The sequence below is a fragment of the Ictalurus punctatus genome, chromosome 18 (genome assembly GCF_001660625.3).
Source record: "Ictalurus punctatus breed USDA103 chromosome 18, Coco_2.0, whole genome shotgun sequence".
In the NCBI taxonomy this organism is placed as follows: Eukaryota; Metazoa; Chordata; class Actinopteri; order Siluriformes; family Ictaluridae; genus Ictalurus; species Ictalurus punctatus.
In genome coordinates this window covers 19,632,931-19,654,959 of record NC_030433.2, presented here as the reverse complement: position 1 = coordinate 19,654,959, position 22,029 = coordinate 19,632,931, and the positions used below count along the sequence as shown (strand labels likewise).

The 22,029-nt window shown below is 39.3% G+C and overlaps 1 protein-coding gene across 2 annotated transcripts in view; it reads right to left on the bottom strand.

Moving 5' to 3' along the window:
• rpl17 (ribosomal protein L17) overlaps nt 1–22,029 on the bottom strand; it is a 214,496-nt gene that overhangs the window by 172,461 nt on the left and 20,006 nt on the right. The window lies entirely within an intron of this gene.

The following is a 22,029-nucleotide window of genomic DNA, read 5'->3' as shown; positions in this document are numbered from 1 at the left end:
CACTCTGACATTAACACACCCAGAGGAAGCAGCAGTACAAACGAGGAGAGAGGAAAGGAATATCCTCATCCATCAGGCAAGATGCTGTGGAGAATAAACTAACACAGGTAGATGTTTTTCATCTCTCATTTTTCCACCTTGCTTTTATTTTGTCTATTTAAAAAAAAAAAAAATCCTTATTGTCCTTTTCAGCATCTGTTTCTGCAGCATGTGAGCAGCTCAGGATGAGAAAAAAAATGCTCAAGTTGCCCTGCCCTTATATATAATTAATATATAGACATTTATATAAGTAGACACCATTCCTACATTAGTGTGCATGATCTAAAACCCATGAACACACACTTCACTGTGGCTCGCCTGCCTCGTGTTTTGTATAGTGTCTCACGTCCGATCGATCGGCTCAGGGGATCAATTCTCGGACCCTTGTAACCCGAAACGTTTCACAGCATCTGTTTGGTTGCCATGGATACAGAGGAAACCTCCACTCCTGTCTCGTATTTTGTCTCAGCATACTCCTTCAGTACTCTGCCAGCTCTACATTTTTATAAAGGGATCATTTTCGCACCCTCTTCTTTTCTTTATATTTGGCTGCAAACTACATGTGGTCATGGAGCCTCAGGTGTATCATCAAGACAGGGCATGCTTGGAGTCTGAAGTTTCCTTCTTTCTTATAGTCTTCGGTTTTGCATCACACACTCCCCTCACAGAGCCTTCTGAATTTCTGAATTCTGATTGGTCTGAAGGTGTTGATTCATTTTCATTAACAGCAGCTGTCACAGTAGTGCCGCTTCAAATCACAGGTTTGATATAAAAGCGCTTATTCTAATGTGTTATCATTTCTATAGTAACAGATTCACAGCGGACATTCAACATAATTGGATCGAAGAAAAACATGCACAACTGTTGCTATGGTTTAGTTTTCTGTAAGGAAATGTTTATAGGTCAGAGCTGTCTAACAGTCAGACGTAAAGGTATAACTGTAAGTTTTCCAACACAGGAAAATCTTCAGGACAGAGGAGTTTACACATTGCACTTGCTCTGTAAATGCTTTTTTAGAGATAAAAATAGAGGCTGGTGAGGGAATGCCGTTTTATAGTTGTTCTAATGTAAGTGATGACAGGAACTTGTTTGACGGTCATTACACCACATCATCTGTAACTATAAATGGATAAAATATACCAAATGCTGTTCTTTGCTGTGGTATAATAGAAATAAACTTGCAGTTATGGGTTGGTAACAGTAACTCCTCTTTAGACCACCCTCACACCACCCTCGGGATTTTACTGTAACAGAACCACACTGTTTTATTCCTTACATATTATCATTAAAATCACGTTGGACCTTAAGCCACACCCCCTTCCTGTGTCTGACTGCCCCTAAACTTCCTAAACTGAGGAAGAAAGTGATCCAGCTTAAAGACTTTTTTCGCTCTCTGTGACTTTGGCCTTTTGACCAAGTTTAACGATAACAGTGTTTCATACAGTATCAGAAAACATGTGCAGTCAAATCCTTTAATATCAGCAGCCTTCATGAACGAATAAATAACACATATCGTGATTTGGTTTTTAGCTTAATCAGATTAATGCTGTATAGTTTTATTCAAAAATAAAATGCGTATTAATGTAATTTTTTTCGACATTACTACATTTTTTCTACATACCACTGATTATATAAAAAAATAGTCTCATGATTATGATTTGTTGTGAAAAGAAAAGTATTTTATCCAATTCTTTTTAAATGGATAGTTTGAATTTGTAATTGTATTTTATACAATCCTGTTATTTAGAAGGGTGGCAATAATTCTGAAACTGACTGTGCGCAAGTCTGCTTAAATTACTTAATTAATCAACTTGATGGCTGTATGATGCTAAACTGGTGGCTATAGACTTCCATTGTTTGTTAGCTACATTAGCCAAAGAAGTTTTGGATATCAAACATATCCCAACTAATTGACTAGTGCATTTAGTTTTTCAACTGAATTTGTTATTTTATGCTCTTTCCTTCCTAGGAACAATGATCTGGACTGATAATAATAATAAGAATAATAATAATGGTGGCTGTGGCTCAGTTGGTAGAGTGGGTTGTCCACTAATCGTAGGGTTGGTGGTTCGATTCCCGGCCCACGTGACTCCACATGCCGAAGTGTCCTCGGGCAAGACACTGAACCCCAAGTTGCTCCCGATGGCAAGTTAGCACCTTGCATGGCAGCTCTGCTACCATTGGTGTATGAGTGTGTGAATGGGTGAATGCTTTGGATAAAAGCGCTATATAAGTGCAGACCATTTAGCAATAATAATACCTTTTAACAGGCTTATGACTTAGGATTTTGTGTAATTGATAGACCACACTGCTGATTTTTTTTTGTTAGCAAATTCATGCCTCTGAGACCTATGGTTTCACAGCAAGAGGCACAGGGAGACAAAATGAGAAGATTTACAGACAGGAAGCAGATGGATAGAGACGAGGTCATGCAGAGTCACGCACTGTCATGAGAGTCTGAGATTAAAGGAATAGTTCAGCATTTTCTATCTTACAGTCTCTGCATTGCAAGTGTAATGTGTGTGATTACTACAGACATGATCTTACACTCCCTGGTTTACAGACAGAAACGAAGCAAAAACCGGTTTACGCCAAACTGACTTATAATGTGAGTCTAAGGGGCAAATGTTCCATTGTTAAATCTTTATTTTAAACGAATCATGCAGTGTTTGTTTATAAATGATTCGGCCTCTTCAGAGAGGAAAGTTTTTTCTGAGGGAAGAATTTGTAGTTAATTCTGTTGGTATATGGATAACACAAAACCTTAGGGAAAGTGTAAAGTAACCAGAACTGCTTTTTACTTTTTACCCGATTGGTCCTGGATATATACGATACATGTGTGAGGCGAGATCGATTGCTAGAGGCGCTGATGGTCACAGTGAACATCACAGTGACGCGTTTGAGTGGTAGATAAAATGATGTTACTTAATGTTAATGATGGAGAAGCACTGGTGGTTTATAAATACAGAATCACCTTCTCCATCAGTCTGAGGTAGTGGTTTTCCACCATTGAACAACCCTGAGTTAATAAAACACTCATCTGAAAAGTCACATACAAACTCCACTCTGTTCCAATTCTCCACAGCCAAAATTGCACCGATAAACATATGCACTCACCGTCCACTTTAATAGAAACGCGTGTACACCTGCTCATTTATGCAGTTATAAAACAACCTCTAGAGTTCCACAAAATGATGCAGAAAAACAAAACAAAAAAAAAACATTGAGTGAGTGACAGTTCTGTGGGTGGAAATGCTTTGTTGACAAGAGAGGTCAGAGAAACATGGCCAGATCGGTTTGAGCTTCCAGGAAGGATATATTAACTCATATAATCACTCTTTACACTCTTTACATGGTGAGTAGAAAAGCATCTCAACATGCATAAAACATCAAGCCTTGAGCTGGATGAACTACAACAGCAGAAGACCTCAGTGTGTTCCATTCCTGTCAGCCTAAAACAGGAAACTGATGCTATCATGGGCGCAGACTCACCGAAACTGGACCCATGATAGCCTCAGATTTTTGTTCTTGGCTGACAGGTATGGAACCTTATGTGGTCTTCTGCTCTTGTAGCTCATCCACTTCAAGGTTTTATGTGCTGTGTGTTCCGAGATGCTTTTCTGTTCACCACTGTTATAAACAGTGCTTCTTTGACTTACTATAGACTTCCTGTCAGCTCAGAGCAGTCTGGTCATTCTCCTCCGATCTCTCACATCATATTGTATTGGTGTCCATAACACTAAGGGGCAGCTACTATTAGTGTAACACAATGGCACTATCTATATCTGTATCTGTTTAGTGTCCCAAATTTATGTATCTCTGTCTGTATTGAGATTTAAACTGGAAGTGGGTGTGCTCTAAACCAGAAGATTTGTTTGTTTTTTTTGCCTCCAGAAACATTGGAAATCATTGGGGAAAAACAGAGCAAAAAAACTTTGTTCAACTCCTGAACGCCTACTGTTTCTTACCCTTGGCTGTTTCAGGCAAGTTAATAATTAGTTTCAACCAGACACCCTGTGGAACATTCTATCTAATGTGATAGACTGACTAAGCTTGGGAGCTATCTTCCAAAACAACAGTTAGTTTTTGGTGTTGTTATATTATATATGCACCTTATATATATGCACCTCCAGGGTTGGGAGTTCAATATCCGCCCTGTGTGTGAGGAGTTTGCATGTTCTCCCCGTGCTTTCGGGGTTCCCGCTGGGCACTCTGATTTCCTCCTCCAATCCAAAGTGTTCTGGGCTGATTGGCATCTCTAAATTGTCCGTTGTGTGCGTGGTTGTGTCCTGCGATGTGTTGCCGTCCAGGGTGTTCCCCGCCTTGTGCCCCAAGTCCCATGGGATAGGCTCCAGGCTCCCTGTGACCCTGTGTAGGATAAGCAGTACAGAAAATGGATGGATGGATGGATATTCCATCACCGTAGATCAGAATCTACTACTGTCAAGCTGGGATGCAGTGCTGCTGCTAGTCAAACTGGATTTCTTTTATTATAATGCCTGTATGATTTTTCTGGGGGAAAAAATGCACTTCTGCTAGTATCATGTTAACCAGCATGGTCTTTATTTCCATGAGCCTCATACATGTACACTTCAAGCAAGAGCTCAGTTTCTAAGTAAAATCTCATACTTGCACGATTTTTTTTCCTGTGAACCTTTGTGGAAAAAAAAAAAAGTGTGCCTACTAGTTGTATTGGTTTATATCCTATTACCTGTTCAATCTGAATGTACTTATATGTAGTTACATCTCTATGAGGTATAAACCTACATCACTCATATTTTCTAATAAGTTTAGTTGGTTAAATTTCCCAAAGTCTAAACATTTTTAAATAAATGTATAAATATAAACTAGTAGCCTAACGTAAACCACCATGACAATCCGAATAGATGTATTTATATTCGTTTACATCCCTAACTGGTCCAAAATAAAGTCTGAAACACCAATTTTGATTTCAGAGACACTTTAAAGTTAAAGCGTGATATTAATGTGAGAATGAAACTGTCTGAGAATAAGTTGGAAAGGGTGGGGCAAAACTCTAGGCATGTAGAGAGAGTTTACTTTCTTTTTTTTTTTTTTGTCCCCTTGTGTGGGCGTGATGTTTCAGACAGCAGTGGAGGCGGCCGGCGCTGATGGCAGCTCTTTTCTGGATCTCCCTCATCCTCATTTCCACCCTCCTCCTCCTCCTCCTCCTTCCTCCTCTTCTCCTGTTGCTCTCGTCCTCGCTCGGCTGAGCTCAGATGGAGCTGCTGAGAAAGGAAGGCACGCTGCATGTCTGTTTCCAAATCCCACGCCGTCTCCGTGTAGAGTCTCGTCTCACTCTCCAGATACTTTCGCTAAAGTACAGCGCGAATGTAGATGAGACACTTCTGACTAATCCTAATGCTAGTGCTGCTCCCTGCGCAAAAATCTCATCTCTAAATGCCCCAAATACAATCATCAACCACATTAACAAATATGCACATACTGTACATCAACTCTACATTTTTTCATTAAAAATACATACAATAATTCCATTTTTTACAGACAATTTATATAAGAGATGTCTGACATTTTTAAACAGTTATATTTTCTATTTTAATATATGTTAGAATTATTGGCACCCTTATGAGACAGTGGGTAAAAACAATTGCATAAGATTTCAATACACAGAGATTCAGTATACACAATTTTTTTTCCCAGTTTCTACTCTTTATTTATTTATCTTTTTAAATAAATTTTAACATATCACCTGACATGAATCTATTTAACACGGTGTGTTTAATGTGCAGCTGTCAGTATTTCCACGCAGCCCTGATCATGCTTGAGTAAATGTGCATGAGCTTGAAAAACTGTAAGTAAACGTCAGCCCAGCTGTTTGCTCTCATGGCTATTGTTTCCACCTGAAAAGGTTTCTATAGCAACGACACACACACACACACGCACACACACACACACACACACACACACACACACACACACACTGATGATGTACATGGCTGTAAAGCTTTCCATGTCAGGAACACTAAAGACTTTTATCCACTACATAATCAGCACAGTTTTACATCTTAGTCGTGCGTCAGATATGCATGCAGATTTTTTTGTGTTGTCAATTGCACTGTGGAAAAAAAAATGGATATAAACATTTGCTTCGCACCTCCGGGGCTGGGCGTTTGAATCTCGCTTCTGCCCCGTGTTTGCGGGATTTGCTTGTTCTCCCCGTGCTTTAGGGGTTTCCTCCGGCTACTCCGGTTTCCTCCCCCAGTCCAAAGACATGCATTGTTTTCCGATTGCCATTTCCAAATTGTCCCTAGTGTGTGAATATGTGTGCCATCGTGCTCTGCGATGGGTTGGCACCCCACCTTGTGCCCCAAGTTTCCTGGGATAGGCTCCAGGCTCCACGTGACCCAGTGTAGGATAAGCAGGACTGAAAATGGATCAGAATATTCTGGTGATAATTTACTGCTTACTGCTGTATTTTTGTTATTCCAGTGAGAAGTTAGTGGTTGTATGCCATGTTGATATCACAGGGGGACATTGTTAGTGCAGTTATAGTGGCATCTAATAGGAGCAAAAACCGTTCATCATGATTTCCAATGAAGTTCAACGTCATATTAATGAGAAATCCAATAGACGTAGTGGAGACAGCAAACATTGGACTCAGAGTCTCAAAATGCAACGCAACTATACAACACGGTTACAGCAGAGACTCGGCTCAGCTGGTTAGCATGAACATTAAAGCTTTAAGACCTGATCTGCTTGAGCAGAGTGAACAGATGAGGAGGTGAGAGAGCTGGACAGACGGAATGTCTGAAGCATTGCTGCATTGATCTCTTTAGGTAGAGATAAATTCCAGGGCTAAATCCCACTTCACCACTAACATCAGATAAATGGTAATGTAGGAAGTGGAAAACTTCTCAGATTATTCTCTCAGTCCCTCAGCTGATGCTTTTATCCAAACTGACTTGCAGAACTCAGTCAGATGATCAAAGGAATTAAACAACAATGACAATTTGGAAATAAAATATCTACAGTAAATTGTCTATCTTTACCTCAAATGTGGGATACATTAAGTGACACCATGCAATATTAGGAAGTCAAGTGTGTGTATAAAAGTGCATTGAATAAAGTCTTTTTAGTTACATTGTTAAAAAGTTGGAAAACGTTATAAACACAGTTACTGCTCAAGCCGATTGTTTGAAAAAAAAACAGAGCTTGTAGATGTTGTTTGAAGGCAAAACTAAAGACGCCGACTTTAAAGACTGAGATTTTTTTTTCCCCCAACAGGAAACAGAAGTGAGTGAGAGGGGGAAGAGGTGTCAGCTTCTCGAGCGGGAGGTTAAGAACAAGATCTCAGCATGCCAGAGTTTAGTAAGTTTAATCAGCTCACCTTTTCTCCACGACACTTTCAATTCCCTTCTCAAATGTCTGTGTGGAGGCGTGGTCTTTTCCAGACAGACCAGAGCAGTTTGTGCTGCAGGAACATGTGATAAGGCTCATTAGGGGCCAAGCAAGAGGAACTTTCCTCTTGTTGTTGTTGTTGTTGTTCTTCTTCTTCTTCTTCTTGTTCTTCTTCTTCTTTTTAGGGGTCCAAGCACTAAAGGTGCTTCTTCAGGAGCTCATAATAGCTTGCATGTATTCGTACAAAATGCATGTTCAGCAGGTAGTTACTTTCAAATAACTGTTTGTCAGGACCCGTAGATCCAGGTGATCTGCAATTTGGTGTAGATCCATTTTCCCTCACACTGACTGATGCAGCAAACTATATTCATCCACACAAATATGCAGAGCTGAAGCACAACCAAGCACAGTATTCTTCCACAAAATGTATGCAGTTTTATTTTTTAACAAAATAGGGCCAAAACTTACATCGTGTACCTTTTAATGTTGGTGAAAAACAAGAAATGTTATATTCTGACAGGTTTGTTTGCTGCTAAAGAAATCAGTGAAATTTGAGGAGCTAAATCAAGACTATGATATTGAACTCCCACTTATATCCATCAGCGAGAAAACAGCTCATTTACTAGCAGTTAAAGAGCTGTTATGTACTAAATGAATGACAGTAAATTCGAGTTGCTTAGTGCCTGTTTGCAGAGACACATTAAGAATTTATTAAACTGGAAATCAATTACTCTCCAGTTATTCTGTAGTCAGAAGTACACTCATTGTAATGAGTCCTAAAATATCAGGGACCCAGATTTTCTGTTGTAATTTTATTTAATCCCCTTCATGACTCAGAGGTGGCTTAGACGCGGACATAGACAGGACAACAGCATGGATTAAAGATGATATACTGGATATCAGGGGTTGTGGTGTCAGAGAGGACTCTGGGAATTTATTGTTATGTAATATGAACCAGCCTCCGTGGACCAAGTGTCCTCACATCAACTCTCAGTTATTTATATCAAACACCTTGCAAATACATTCTAGTGGAGTAATGTCTCATAGCAGGGTCGCCGAGTCACTGAAAATTTTTTTTGCAATCTCAGCAAGGCCAAATGATCTAATATTTCTTATTATGAGATTATTATAAACCAAATATAGGTATAGTAAGTCTATTTTTAGACACTTTTTATTCATTTCAAGCTTGAAATTGCCTTAGATTGGCAGATACTTTGGCTAATTTCAGTAGTCTCTAAGACATTATATGTTTATTATATTATAGACATTACAAGGGATATGTTCAGGGATATATTATCATGCTAATATGACGTAAGTTAATATTCTTGGATTTTACACTTATTCACGGACTTTGGAAAGGACTTTCAAACAGGACGCAAATGAATACTTGAGCCTTAGGGACATTATTTAAGGACACAACAGTAAATTCCCAACCCTCTAATCAGAAGGAAAAGCAGTGAGAAATGAATTACCTGTACATTTTATAACCTTTTATAGGCGCGCAGAAATGCAGCTGTGTCTCAAGCTGAAATTGACTCTGACCCTCAGGTTCAGATATGGATTGAGCGACAGCATAGGAGCTGAGCTGCATATATAAACGCAGGCAGCATTTTATTATTGGATTCTGTGTCGGTGGTGCAATGCAAGCTTGAGGAAATGTGACGCTTGGCCTCCTTATGAAGCACAGATCTCAGGGGAAGGAATAATGAGGCAGTGTTTTACCGCGCTGAGGGACAAACCATGCAGCTGTTCACTCAAGACTGCGACTTTATTGTCTTTGTTTGAAGTTATTAAAGGTCCTGTATTATGTAATGACATTTTTCTTTCCTGTTTTTTTTTTTTTTTTTTTTTTGCACCTGTTTTTCAGTTTAGCAGCTACAAACGTGATGTCATACACATGAGTCCGCTCTTTGACTTGGCTATTTTATGTGAATGCTGACAGTCAACTCATATTTTTTTTGCAGGTATACTCTTGCGGTGTAATTCAATCAAAATTCCCCAGAAGCTTTTTTTTATTTTTTATTTGTTATTTTTTAAAAATCAAAGTCTGTGTTGTTTGTAAGCATAAATTCATTCATCTTCATCCTGGTCTGGGTTGCATTGAGGTTTGATGTTGCTTTCATTAATTACATGAAAGTATTTCATTAATTAAATTAAAAAAACAAACAAACGGCTTTTTCTTGTCCAAACAGCACGAGTGTTCTCTTTGTCCATGTTTACGAACTGAAACATGTGATGTACTTCCCTTAGCCAGAAGAGCCAAATTTCACATCACTACATGGCATTTAAATCACAAACTTGATCTGTATCATGCAAGACATTCATTTGAGTAACAAACTGTAATTGGATTGTAGCGGTCAAATCCTAATAGCTATATAGAAGCTGCTCCACTCCATAAAGTAACACAATATTTTCCATCACTGTTTAAGGCACTAGTATGTGATTTAGGATGATGCACACAGCACTCTAGTGAGATTAAGTTAGATAGATAAACAAAGTGATAGCTAAATATGAGGCTTTTTTTTAAGCCTTTCAGTGACACAATTCATTTGAATCTGTTTGGTTAAATGATTCATTCACTGATTCACTCATTCCTCCAAATACAGCCTGTTCATACTGCTGTCCACAAACAGCTTGAGAAGGGCTAGGTGATATGGACCAGAAGTCATAGCTTGATATTTTCAGGCTTGAATGGCGATATACAATATATATCTCGATATTGTTTATGTGGGTTAAATGCTCAGTTGTAAGCCAACTTCATGTGAGGTTTCACAAACACCTTTATGTATAAGACATTGATCATAATACTGTAAAGTGCAAATACAGGGTTCCTCTTCCTGTTTGAGAATACACACAGCTTTGTAAATATCAAAATGTAAATGTAAAAAAATTACATAAATATATTAAACAAAAATAGTCACATCTCAATCCTTCTTCAGTAAACATACAGGTTATCCTTTCCTTTTCCATCCTTTCTTATAAAATGTATGAAATAAAAATATTAACATGTCTGAGAATATGTTTTCCATTATTTAACAGAATTTAGCAATGTGGTAGGCTAGCCACATCTGTTATATCTCACCACCTGGCACTTTCCTTTTCATAGGGCACACCCTGAGTAAATGAAGCTTGTAAAGAGGTTTGTTTTGGGGCAGAAGGCTTTCCAGTCTGGCTTGTAACAGCACGACCTCCATGAAGTTTAATACAGTCTTCATACTGTAGTTTATTTCGCTGTTGTAAATGGTGAAAGAGGTTTGCAATGCTTCCAACACGTGTTGCGACATGTTTATTGCACTCTCTATATATTACCTTGCTGTGATGCTCAGCCGACCTTTTAAATCCGACAAATGATTGAGCCATTGTTTTTCTTCTTACAAACCAGCTCATTGTTGCTATCTTGCCTTGTGGCTGTGTCGTCCTCCATAGTGCGCCAGAAAACAGGAGCGGGGGCAGGGTTACGTGTGGAGTGTGAGAGCGGAGAGACGCAAAAATCAAGCGAGTTGAATAAGCTTAAATACATTTTAATGCAACATCTATCTATTTATATCTCGATGTAAGCGATATTGTCTCATCCTCTATCACTTTTGAAAATATATCGATATATCTCCAAAACACGATACATCGCCCAGTCCTAAGCCTGAGTAGTGTAAAATAATCATTGCTGATTTCATAACATGTATGTATATCCATGAATTTGAATGCTTGTGTTCCACTGAAATGCTGGAAATTTCCAGCTGTGACTGAATCCGCTTGAACTGGACTCTGTAAACTGACTGACTCCATTGATTAACCTGAACAAAGAATGACTCTCAATCTAGATTCACTGACTTAAGGGGTGTGTATCATCATCATCACACACACACACACACACACACACACACACACACACACACACACACACAATCTATAGAATATATGAAATGAAAATACTGACTTGTATATAAGGAGCGAGCAATAACAAAAACAATAAATCCTTTATGTATCCCACAGACACATAAATCTCTCCATCATCTCTGGTTAAAGCTCATTTTTAGTGACGCTGTTTCCTCTAAGCGCGCTTCGTCTCCCAACTCCTCATTTCTCACCAGAAAACTGATTTTAAAACGGCCTCTCCGTTCGTGGAGAAGATTCTTAGCAAGCTAATGAATATTAATGAAGTCTGCTTTATGAATATTAATGACTACTGAATGAGTTGGAGAGGGAAAAAAAGACACTTTACTTCAATTTAATAAAAGTACACAGAATTAATTTTAGAGTACAAAACGGCTAGAGATGTGTTTCAGGTACACTAAGGAATAATAAGGACCTTTAAACTCTTTTGGATGCTCTTTTTCCTCAGCTTACCCCTTTGTTCCTGGGACCTTTTTCACGTTAAAGTGCAAAACTTAATTTTGCCTGAACCCTGAACCGCTGATGTGCCCTGTCTCTGTTGGGGGAAAAGAGCTACATTTCTCTATGACTGTGTGCACGGTTGACCAGAGCTTCTCTGAGCATCTGCAGGAATGAGGGCCACACTGGAAGCTAAAGATCAGCTCATAGTGTCTGTCTCAATTACTGTCTCTCTCTCTCTCAATCTGCAGATGTTTATTAGCGTGAATTCATTCATTTTCAGTAAGCGTTTCATCCTGGTTAGGGTAACAGTGACGTCTGATGTTGATTCTTCGTCTGTCCAAATAGCACATCTATGCCTGGTTTAGAATAAAATGGCAAAAAGTGTTGACACATATTGGTGAGTGCAGACTGAAAACCAGAATCTCCATCATGCTATCTCAAAAAACAAACGTGATCTCAGTGACATTAAGTGTGGCATGGTTGTTAATGCCAGATGACCTGGTTTTCAGAAACTGCTGATCTCTGGGGATTTTCCCACACAGCAGGCTACTGAGTTTATACAGAACTGTGCAGCTTATTGAACGTATATAGCTGAAGATTGAAAAAACATCACGTACTCTTTTTTTTCCAATCTTCAGCTGTCCAGTTTCGATGAGCCTGTGCCCACTATATCCTGATGTAGCCCAACCAACTCAAGGTTCTACGTGTTGTGCACTCTGAAATGCTTTTCTGCTCACCATGGTTGTAAAGAGTGGTTAAACAGTGGTATATTGGCATGAATGTTACATGACGTTGTTGCAAGAGCGAGTACAGAATGAACAGATTGTTAAAAAAATATCTTTGGGAGTACAACACAAACGCATCACTTCATTAACACTTACAATCACAAATCAGAGTAAATAAACAAACAAACAAATAAACAAACACAACTGGAAATAACTAAACTAAATTTAATAAGGAGCAAACAAAATATGTAACTCTCTCTCTTTCTCTCTCTGATACACACACACACCTTTTTATATACTCTCCTTTCCTTCAAAATCGTGTTCATATATTTGTGTCCCATTGAAAAGCTTTTGTAAATTTAAGTTTGCAGTGGAACTTTTCATCCAGTTCACTTTCCTTCCATTTTACTTCTACTTCAATTTCTGCAACAGTTCTGCCTTTAAACTTTGAGAGGCGGGGCCTAAGGGGCGGGGCATAGGACATTATTGTATAAATTAGTGATTCTGAATGTCCAGTATGGGCGCTGCTTTAACTTTTGAGTACGCGTCGAAATGGTGATGTTTTATTTATGTTTGTTTACGTCATTGAAAAACTGAGCATGGCTCTGAGGCAGAAATGTACACAAAAAAATTTTGGGTGACACACACTTCCATTAGCTTCTTAGCATAGCTCCAGTGTAAAATGAAATAATTAAATGTCAGATGACAAGCATATCTCGGCAGCTCCACCACATTTGGACTAGGTTGTAACTTTTATTTCTGAACTATACTTTGAAGTATTTGGTGGTCTGATGAGATGGAACATGATGTCCTGAAGGTTCCCAGCTGCATTCTCACAAATAAACGTCCTCACAGGAGACTTGTGCCAGGCCATGTTGTGTTCAGTGTCCCAGTGTACAGAAGCTGTCATGTCGGTGCTGATGCGCTTTGACATATGAAGCAGCCAGGAGGAGACTGAACGCTTAGTCAGATCCCAACGACAGCAAGTGGCTTTAAAAGTGGCTCCATAAAAACTCCGTAAAACTGTGCTCCGTCCTTCGGTTTTACAGTTTAGCAAATGAATGCTTCAGTAATAGCAGAGTCATACACCGATATTTGGTGTTCGTTTTTCTCTCAGGTTAATTTAGGATAGGTTCTAATCAGGACAATCAAAGCTGCATAATATCAGACAGTCAGACACATATTTCAGTTATCAGTGTTCCATTTAAATTACAAGAATTATCTCGCTGTAAAAGTTTTGTCTTGATTCTTAATTTTCTCTTTATAACAGATGAGGGAGTCGAGCCTGAGGCAGCGTCAGCAAAGTCACCACCAACAAAGGGTTAAAATGGTACAACACATTGTAGGGGTGTTACAGTGTACTTTAGCTGTGTCTTTAAATGTGACTTTTATGTGCCACAGCTCAGGAAAACGTTTTAGCATTTACCATTAAAATGATTTCGCCTAGTATGTGTAATGTTATGGAACCTCACACCTTGATCTTGTATGATTCTTTCTTGTTTACTTCCCTTTTTTAAATGATTTTTTTTTTCTTTTTAATTTTCATATTCATTATTATTTTAAGCGCTGTGAACTACATGGTGTATGATGTGGTGCTTTATAAATAAAATCTTAAAGATTATCTTTCTCTTCTATCTTAAAGATATGTCTTCTCTGATTGAAGCAAGGTGTCTCCATTCAATTCAAACAGAGTTAAAATACGTTGGTACGGAATGTGACTTAGAGAGCATTTGAGTAAAAGACTAAGTTGGAATTATAGCCAAATACATTTTTATTTGACAAGTAAAATTGTCGTATAATATGCGTGTTAATAATGTTTCTGTAAAATATACAGCATTCAGAGCCAAAGAAAAAGACGAGTACTACAGTATATTGTTATGTTCTCCTTTCTGTGTCTAGGGGTCAGAAAGGAGGGTAACAAAAAATGGGGTGAGAGAGGGAGGGAAGGAGGGAGTGGGGAGGAGGGGGGAAAACTCCCATCTCCAGGTCCCAGGGCAGGCACCAAGCACAGCAGACTCCAGATTTAATGGATAACAAAAAGAGTAACAAGTTCTATTTCTCTTTACAACTGGTGGGAGGCAAACAAACAAAGGCTTCAGGAGGGGAAACGGCCAAAACAACAAACAAAAGGTTCTTACTACAGACTTTTCGGGACACATTTTACCTGTCATCAAAATAAAAAGGGAAAATAAAGACACCAGGTCTTCCCTCACTCCATCTCTGGTCAAAAATAGATACACATACAGATACTCCCACCATATAATTGTTAACAATAAACTATATCCAAAAATAAAGGAAGAAAAAAAAAACAGGGCACATGGCCTGGCATGAGGCTATATACAATTATATACATTACTTACAATAAAGGCATGGTCTAACATGTAGCAAATGCATTCAATGGACTTGTTAAATCAGCAATTGCACACTCCATGTATAAACTGCTAACGGGAGACCCCTGCACCAAGGCGAGCAGAAAAACACTCAGGATCATTTTACTGTTTCACCTACACAGACGCACACGAATAGTCTCTCTCTCTCTCTCTCTCTCTCTCTCTCTCTCTCTCTCTCTCTCTCTCTCTCTCTCTGTCTGTCTGTCTCTCTCTTTCTCTCTCTCGGCTGGAGAACTCTGGTTTCTTTTATACTCCTCCCTCCGCCTCCTTACCGAGCTGCAAAAATGACCAGGTGGCACTCATGATCCTGCAAAGAGAACAGTGTGAGGAGCAACAGAAAAACAAGAAAACAAGCAAAGAAAGTCACACAACAGCACCAACACTAATACAAATGATATAATTAAATTAAGCACATACGTACACACACATGGACGTAACAAAATCTTGTTTCAGCCTAAACTATTAACATTAAACCCAAAGACAGTGCCAGTGCTTCAGCTAGTTCTTTCTCAGTGATGCGTAATCAATACACACTGCGTATTAAATGACCACAATCCCTTTAAACAGCTAATTATTTAACCATGATTATGAATGGATGCTGCTGATTCTTTTTTTTTTCTTCATCTTTGAATGATTTCTGATTCTTTTGCTGATTTTTCAGCCGTGTGAGATGTGCATGATGGTGGAGAGCGGAGCATTGCTTTTAATAGCTCTCTTTCTCTCTCGGCACATTAAATGAAGGGTGACAAAGTGGAGCTCATTTGTAGTTTGTGCAGGCTAAGGGGATTTGTGCCCTGGAGGACATGTTAGCTTCAGTAAGCCTGTAAGCCAGTAAGTATGCTCTTGTATTACAGTTTGGTCTGTTAAGGGTTATTAAGAGCATTAGTAAGGTGATGTGCAGTGCAATAACCAGTGCTGGTGCTCTGTTGCTGTGTCCATTATAAAATATGTCATGTTTATAGTGATTATACTCTGTTTAATTTAAGGTGGGATCCATGTGTGTGGCAGCACTCCTGATTCTAACTACAGATACATTATATGGCCAGACGTATGTGGACACCTGACCATCACAACCAGATGCAGTTGTTGAACATCCCTTTCCAAAACCATGAGCATTGATATGGACTTAGAATTTATATATATATTTTTAAACAGCCTTCACTGTTTTGGGAAGTCTTTCAACCAGATTTTGGAACATGGCTGTGAGGATTTGCTCATTCAGCCACAAGAGTAAGGTTGGGCACTGATGTTGGACAAGGAGGACTAGCTTGCAGTATTTCATCCAAAAGGGGTTGAGATCAGGGCTCTGTGCAGTTCACTCATCATCTTCCACACCAACATTGGCAAAACATGTCTTCATGGAGCTCATTTTGTCCACAGGGGTGTTGTTATGCTTAAACAGGTTTGGGCCTCTTAGTTCCAGTGAAGGGAAATCATAATCCTACAGCATACAAAGACATACTATACAATTGTGCACTTCCAACTTTGGGGCAACAGTTTGGGCAAGACCCACATAAGAGTGTAATGGTCGTGTGTCTACAGTCTTTTAGCCATATACTGTAGCGTAAGATTGTGTTATAACAGTTTACAGGCTCACTTTGGTTTCTTCAAGTCAAATAACATTTACAAATTCTCATAACCTTCCCATTTAGGTTAATTAAAAAATTTATTAAAGGTGACTTCTGAAAGAACCTCCTAAACCTGCATGAAGACCTGCTGTATAACACTGCGACATATTGAAGGTTTTAACGCTGATTCATAAAACTGTTCTAACATAGTTATGGATATTTTCTTTGGTCCTTGAGTAAGGGACGGTCATATTTCTGCTTATAGGAATTTTCGGAATGGCCATTACAAATCCATGCCACAGTAATGGCAGAGTTATGTGAACGTTATCTGGCTCTTAAGTAATTTTTCAAGTAGGTTTTCATGTTACTATTTATAATTTTCCTTAAAACGTATAACAATGCCATAACACCATATGACAAATTTATGGATTTCTTCTCTGTCCATAAATCTGCTACGTTTTCTGACCACTCAAATAGAAACTGGCTAGAAAAAAATGGGGAAATAAAAATCTGTCAGTACAATTGTGTTATACAATATCACTAGGATACAATTAAGACTGAACAAAAAGTAGAGCCAATATAAAGTTGTGGCATAATTTTCTGGTCTAATGATGACCCATTGTGGAACCTTTTGGAGTTTTATCACTATACACACACTACTGAACAAGAGGATCATTATATCATTATGGATTGGATTGGATGAATCATGTAATTCCCATTTGTGTTCTCACTAGCCTCCTCGTGCTGAATGCATGCTGAATTCTCCACCCCGTGCTTTACTGCACTGCACAAGGCTAATCAGCTGCTTCCTGTTTCTATCTGACAGAAGCATGAGCTCCAGCTGGCAAAACAAGAGAGGAAACGCCTCAACCTCCAGCTGTTCAGTCATAGCCTGAAGGCGGAGCAGTACGAGGAGGTAGGAGTTAATCAACAAATCATATGTATGCTTTTTACTCGGCTCTTAAAAAGTTTCATGTGATCCCACTGCATCCATCTAACACAATCCGACACCACAGACTGATCAATAACCACTAATAACCTCGTCGTGATGTGAACTCAGCTCAGCATGTAATCCTGTTCTCAAGTGTCTTCTGGAAAATGAAGCACAGTCTAAAAAGAAACAGATTTTTAAACATACTTTTAATAGGGTTTTTTTTTTTTTTTTAAATTGATAATGAGGTCTTCCAATCCTTTGGCCATCTACTAGTTTCCCAGATCTTCTGGCAGATCACTGTGATAGCTGCTGGTGGAATAGGACACAGCATTTCTGCTGGGATACGAGTTTCCTTGTTCTTTGGTAACTGCTTCAGCGCCCAGGATGGCTAGCTCCAATTCCAGTGGGTTGTCATGAGGTGGCTCAGGGTTGCTTGGGCTTGCATACAGCTCTTCCGTGTATTCTCGCCATCTGCTTCTTATGCCTTGTTGGTCAGTCAGGACCTTCCTGTTCTTGTCTTTGATTGTTCCTTTGCGGGCAGTGAAGGGAGTTCGAATTTTCATAGCTTGCTGTAAGCTTGCGTGAAGAGGTGTCTGGTGTGACCTTTTTGAAAGTCCTCTATTTGCTTGCATCGCTGATTCCAGTATTGTTCTTTGTCCTTCCTTGTTGCCCTTTGAAACTCTGCGTTTAGTCTTCTAGCCTTGTCTCGGCTAGCCGTCCCTGGCAGCTTTGGCTGCTCTTCTTTGATGGGCGATTTTGATTTTGCCGACAGCCACGTTCTCCTTTTCTCTGGTTTCTTGTATGGTATGTGTTTCTCCACTGTTTCAATAATCGTGGATTGGATTTCCTGCCACAATTCATCCATCTGTTTGTCTGCCGTGCCAAGAAGCTCGAATCTGTTCTTCAATTCAACTACGCATTGGAAACAGGAACCTTGGAGACATCAAATTGCTTTGGTGGAGCATCCTTTTTGCTGTTGCAGAATTTCACCTTGATGGTGGCTACAAGCAGTAACCTATTTTGGCACTTGTTCCAGTGTTTCCTCGATTTTGGTACAAAGCGTTCGATTTCATCTTCTGATGAAAGCATAGACCTGTAAGACCATGATATAACATAATATAAAGTAGCCATATACACTTCAGAAATCATCCTGCTGCTTTTGTCAACAGTCACGTAATTTTTTTGTTTTGAAGAATGTATCAAATAGTTGAGTACGTTCGCCTCACACCTCCAGGGTCTGGGGTTCGAGTCCCACCGGGGCCATGTGTGTGCGGAGTTTGCATGTTCTCCCCGTGCTGCGGGGGTTTCCTCGGGGTACTCTGGTTTCCTCCCCCAGTCCAAAGACATGCATGGTAGGCTGATTGGCATGTCCAAAGTGTCCGTAATGTATGAATGGGTGTGTGAATGTGTATGTGATTGTGCCCTGTGATGGACTGGCACCCTGTCCAGGGTGTACCCCGCCTTGTGCCCGATGCTCCCTGGTATGGCTCAAGGTTCCCCCGTGACCCTGAAAAAGAGTAAGCAGTAGAAGATGGGTGGATAGATGGACCAAATAGTTGATTTTTGCCACACTTAATTATTTTTGCTATCTCTTTGATGGGTTTGTTTAGATTTTTCAGCCTAATGATGGCTTGCTTCACTGGCAGTGACTTTATACACTTTGGACTTTATATTGAGAGTTAACAGCATTAGATTACAATTACAAATGGCACACTTGAAATCAACGGTAGACCTGTTTATCTGCTTACTTGTCAGTGAAATAATGAAAGAATAATTTTGGTCCCATACACAAAAGTGCTGTAATTCCTACACTGTTTACCTGAAAGTCTGCACTTTGTATAAATAAATATCATGCAAGTATAGGCCCAAACTGCACAATTGTTGTAGTTGTTATAAATATATATATTTGTAATCATTTGTCATCAAAGTTGTTGGTAGTGTGTAATATTTTAGACATAAAATGTTGCAGATATTTTTTTCGCAGTAATCTTTTTACCTCTTTTTACTCCTCTGGTTGCCACTGATGCCTGCTTCAGTTGATTATATTAATGTGAGCTAGCACAGAACTCTGTGTTTACATTGTACATACAGAATATGTAATCAACACATCTCATTTCTTCACCAATTTTGTATGATTCTCCCTCAAATGCATATGTATGAGGATGAGAAGTCCAATTTGAGCAGGATTTGACCATGTGCAGAATCTGGCTGAATTGCACTCAACAGTGGGCTCAAACAGATTAATACATCAGGCCTTCAGACTGGTTGTTCCTGTATGCAGGCAATATTATCTTTCTTGAGAAATTTCAATACCTAAACATGATACTCAGGGGGTTAAGGTTTACCGTCAGCATCTAGCTGTTATTTGGATAAGTTCTGGTGGCATTCAAACTGAATCCAGTGTCTTCTCACCACTGACAACAGATAACAGTCTGAGAGCAGCATATTGGGGCTCCGGCCACTAATGGTGTTGTTATCGATGGTGCTTTTTGCCAAGTGGTCTGGCTGCAGCTTGTCTCCCTCTCAGTGTAATCCCCATCCTGTTCTTCTTCTCTCGCTGCCCAGTGAAAAGGAACCATCTGTTCAAACCCCAGAGCAGAGCCGGAGATAAAATGCCTGCTGCTCAATCAGATAGTGACTCTCATCCACCCTGTTTCTCGAACGCTCTCACCCAGCCCACTCTGTGTTCAAGGATTCGTTTGGCATATGGGTTAGGCGTTAGCGATACTGGTACAGAGAGAGTAAATGCGCTCAGGATAGATGCACTCTGACATCAGGGCAGACATTTTCTCATCTGCCACACTTGGATCAATGTGAGATACGAATCACCTTGTTTCTTCAGTCGTCCTTTGATGAAATATATCCTGATAAATGAGACCGAGCATGTGTCTGACCCCTGAGTGATTCTGCTCCAGAGACAACACAGATTACAGAGCTTCTAAACAGGGCTGGAATCTTAGAGCCACAACATGCCAACATGAAGTCTACGAACCAGTGCCAACTCAGGCCAAAAATTTTGCACTTGAGCACATCAGAGGGACGAAAGCTGACAGCCAATCAGACTAACATTCTGCACTTGCAGCTTTTCCAAACCAGCAAGTCATGGCGGTCTGCATTCGTATTCAGGAAAAGAAAATAAGTTATTGGTAAACACAGAGATAAAAAACAAATCACCTTCTTCACGTTCCTGTGCCCCGCCTGATTTGTGCCACACATGCACAGTGCACTTAGGTCGGAGAAGTGGATTGAGTAGTGACAACGATGAGGAAAGTGACATGGCTTCAAGATAAAGCTACGGTTGTTTTTAGTTCACCGCTTACTGCTGCCACCTCCTGGTGTGGAGAAGGGGCAAGTGCAGACATCCATTTGACTGTCTGGTGTGTGAGTTGGTTGTCTGATCTCGATTCAATTCGACACATGATTAGCCAAAAGCCAGTATCCATTTTCATAACATGCAAACTGATACAGACCTTACATACATTTTATCAAAAAAACCTTAACGTTTAAATGCATAATGTTAAAAGGTCTCTTACTATGAGTAGTATGGTAGAGTACAGTGGTTTCAATGTTTTTGTTATGTAATTACGTCATTTCAGAACTATCAATTAAACTATCTTAATTTTATGTTGTATTTCGTTTGAAGATCTAAAGCTATTTAATATGAGATATACACAGAAACAGAAGAAATCACTTCTTTTTCAATACTTTTTCACAGCACTGTAGGTAGGGGCCGTGACATAAAGTTTAAAGGCGGAGCTGTACTATAGAATTGATTTGGATTATAACAAGATGAGTTCACATTTTTTATTTGTATAGTTGTTTAATACACATTTATTATATGAAACCTATTATGTCCAAAAGACTAAAACGATGGCCTTAAATTTCTATTACTTCTTAGCTTTATGAGCCTAATAGTTCCAGTACAATAGTAAAGAAGTGATCTTCAGAAAAGAAAGGCTGATATATAGGACTGATTTTCCGACCTGGTTTGTCCTAAAATTCAGCTTCAGTCTTTAGTGTGACTTCAAAAATCATCACAAATTCAGATTTTTCATTCTTATGTTTTATCGGTCTGGATGTAAAGAGTGTAGTACAGGAAGTGCAACTCCTAATAAATGAACATGTCAGGAAGATTAATGATGTTTAGAAAGAATAATGCTTATGTCTCAGGGTGTGTGAACAACAATATGTTTTCATGATTCATGAAAAATGCAGACTCTGTGCTGCTGAATCAGCTGAGTTTCTGTGGATTCTTTCCCATCACAGATTTTATCTAACAGTTCTCTGATTCGTGACTACAGTAAGCACACTACAGTCTGAACGAGAGCTCTGTAAATGGTCTTTCTAACTTCTCTTCCCTGTCGCTGTGTCATGTAAAGGTAAAGTCGGACTATGAGAAGCTCAGAAAGACATTGGCGAGTGTAAGTGAGCAGAGGGACTCGGCAAGACGGGAAAAAGATGAGCTCCAAGGCAAACTGGAGAATCTTAAGCAGGCCCTAAAGGTGAAGAACATTCACTGTCTCATCAGTTATAATAACAAGCTGGTAACACTTTAATTGTAGGGCCTACTTACGACCGTCATAACTCATTCATAAGTGTTGGACGAGATGTATTAAAAATACTGGATGCCTTTCCTTTTTTCAGGAATGACTGAAAACCATTTA